Raw genomic sequence first — 3,296 nt, 5'->3', positions numbered from 1 at the left:
AGGGACTATGATCAAGTGCTTGGCCCACTATCGGTTGCTTGTTATTGGTGGCTTGCAATCGAGGACTTTTAACTTGGAGTTGTGACATTTGAACTTCGCCAATCTCCAATCTCCAATCGTTGATACCCCTTTAGTGCTTAGATCTTGGTTCTTCAACCCTTTATGTGACCGCGGGCTGGCCCCCTTATTGGAGCCCCTTTATTGCATGATCAGAATTTTAATTTTAACTTGGACATAACATGATGCAGGAGCATCCGGACACGTCAATGAAAGAAAATTAGAGGAAGAGGACAAGTGGACAACCACATGGACAGCCAAGGCAATCTTGAACAAGATTCGGTTAATAAACTAATTTTAGTTAAAAATCAGTTAAAATTGAATGTGTTGTAATAAGAAGGGAAGGATTCATGAGTGAAAAAAGAAGGAAGGAAGAAAAAAAAGGAAGAAAAATCCTGTGTGAGAGAAAAGGAAAAATGTAGTCGCTGGAGAGTTTTGATTAAGGCTGAGATGCCTTAAACCTGTAATCTAAGTTTGTGCATAATACAAATGTGTTTTTGTGAATTTATGTCTTAGTGTGTTTTTGTTTGAATCGTTTTCTGGTTTTCTTTTCAACTGAAAATAAAAATAGGAATGCCACGGAACAGGCATGTCTTAGGTTTGTTTTTTTTATGAGGCAGACTATGAAAGCGAGCATGTGTCGAGGTTTTTGATTGCTGGGGGTGGTGCGCGGAGATTGAAATGTCAAGGCAGTTAGGTTTGTGGGCTAAGACTTTGCAGGGAATGGAGAGTTATTGTATTCGTGCATTTGCTGAAGCACTAGAAGTCATTCCATACACTCTGGCTGAAAATGCAGGTTTGAATCCAATTGCAATTGTCACAGAACTTCGAAACCGGCATGCGAATGGTGAGATAACAAACATCTTGGAAGAGAATGTGGTTCAGCCGCTGGTGAGAAATAGCGCAATATCCTTGGCAACAGAATGTGTTCGGATGATCTTGAAGATTGATGACATCGTGACAGTCAGAAGAGTGGCAGCCGGTGGAAGAAGATCGAGCAGCCGTGATGCTGACGAGGAGCCAGTCGCTGTGAATGAACCTGCGCCAAAGTAAGATGCGATCGAGGAATCGAAGCCTCCCTTCGATGAGGATGACGAAGGTCCAAAAGTTGATGCACGCACGTGTGTGGACTGAGAATGAGTCGAACAAGCGGAAGAAAGTTGTGTGTGGATGAAGAAGATGAATCAGATGAAGAGTCGGGAAGCAGCGGCTTGGCGAGAGATGACTTTTCATTGTGGTTGGATCAGTAGAAAGTGTTGTGCAATCAAGTTAAGGAGACTGCGAGAAGTCTCAGTATGGCTTCGTGGGCCCATAACCCACAGGCCCAAGATCGGAATTGTAAAAAAATACTGAAAATGAAGATCACCCAGACTTCATTTTCATCAAGTGATATCAGAGCGGAAAAGATTTCCTGCGGAGAGGAGTTTTTGAAAGAAGAGGTACAGTTTGTTTGTGAAGGTGAGAAGATTGCAGCAAACCTGGAGCAGGAGTGCTCAATTGGTTCGAGAGGAGAGAACCGCGGAGATGCCGAGAGGACTAACCTCAGCGGAGAAGCTTGGTAGGGCATCTGGTAGCAGGGAGGACTTGCTATGGTAGAGGTTTGGTTGCAGCTCACAGAAGGCAGAAGGCAGTTCCACTGACAAAGGGAAACAGTGGGTAGAATTGCGAAGGAAACTCATATGACCAGGAGGTCATAATTTTGTACCTTGGGAGCATATGACCAGGAGGTCATAATTTTTGTACCTCAGGAGTCTGATGCAGGAGCATCCGGACATGTCAATGAAAGAAAATTAGAGGAAGAGGACAAGTGGACAACCACATGGACAGCCAAGGCAATCTTGAACAAGATTCGGTTAATAAACTAATTTTAGTTAAAAATCAGTTAAAACTGAATGTGTTGTAATAAGAAGGGAAGGATTCATGAGTGAATCAAGAAGAAAAAAAAAGAAGAAAAATCCTGTGTGAGAGAAAAGGAAAAATGTAGTCGCTGGAGAGTTTTGATTAAGGCTGAGATGCCTTAAACCTGTAATCTAAGTTTGTGCATAATACAAATGTGTTTTTGTGAATTTATGTCTTAGTGTGTTTTTGTTTGAATCGTTTTCTGGTTTTCTTTTCAACTGAAAATGAAAATAGGAATGCCACGGAACAGGCATGTCTTAGGTTTGTTTTTTTATGAGGCAGACTATGAAAGCGAGCGTGTGTCGAGGTTTTTGATTGCTGGGGGTGGTGCGCGGAGATTGAAATGTCAAGGCAGTTAGGTTTGTGGGCTAAGACTTTGCAGGGAATGGAGAGTTATTGTATTCATGCGTTTGCTGAAGCACTAGAAGTCATTCCATACACGCTGGCTGAAAATGCAGGTTTGAATCCAATTGCAATTGTCACAGAACTTCGAAACCGACATGCGAATGGTGAGATAACAAACATCTTGGAAGAGAATGTGGTTCAGCCGCTACTGGTGAGTACTAGCACAATATCCTTGGCAACAGAATGTGTTCGGATGATCTTGAAGATTGATGACATCGTGACAGTCAGAAGAGTGGCAGCCGGTGGAAGAAGATCGAGCAGCCGTGATGCTGACGAGGAGCCAGTCGCTGTGAATGAACCTGCGCCAAAGTAAGATGCGACCGAGGAATCGAAGCCTCCCTTCGATGAGGATGACGAAGGTCCAAAAGTTGATGCACGCACGTGTGTGGACTGAGAATGAGCTGAACAAGCGGAAGAAAGTTGTGTGTGGATGAAGAAGATGAATCAGATGAAGAGTCGGGAAGCAACGGCTTGGCGAGAGATGACTTTTCATTGTGGTTGGATCAGCAGAAAGTGCTGTGCAATCAAGTTAAGGAGACTGTGAGAAGTCTCAGGATGGCTTCGTGGGCCCATAACCCACAGGCCCAAGATCGGAATTGTAAAAAAATACTGAAAATGAAGATCAACCAGACTTCATTTTCATCATAACAACATGCCTTATCCTGTGATTTACGATTGCCAATGTAACACCATCCACTACCACGTCTCCCCTTGTCATTGGTGACATGTGTGGCACTGTTTTGGCCTCTTAGGACCCCTCAAAATGTTGAATCTGCATGCCACATGTCCTCCGTGCTGCCACATCATGATGACACGAGCTACCCTGGGTCTTTATCAGATCCAATAGCATTCTACCACGTGGTCCCACTGGAGGAGAGAGAAAGGGCCCACCTGCCCTTGGTTTTTCACTAAATTTCTTTGTTAAATGCTTTTCG

At 43.7% G+C, this 3,296-nt stretch overlaps 1 pseudogene; it reads left to right on the top strand.

Moving 5' to 3' along the window:
- Positions 1-738: 738 nt before the first annotated feature.
- Positions 739-1,110, top strand: LOC149158658 (T-complex protein 1 subunit delta pseudogene; annotated as a pseudogene).
- Positions 1,111-3,296: the final 2,186 nt, after the last annotated feature.

The sequence above is a fragment of the Pinus tabuliformis genome, chromosome 5_2 (genome assembly GCF_031772625.1).
Source record: "Pinus tabuliformis cultivar Carrire ecotype Pingquan chromosome 5_2, CPIR1, whole genome shotgun sequence".
NCBI lineage: Eukaryota > Viridiplantae > Streptophyta > Pinopsida > Pinales > Pinaceae > Pinus > Pinus tabuliformis.
Note: the sequence above shows the minus strand (reverse complement) of the source record. Positions and strands in the feature narration are given on the sequence as shown.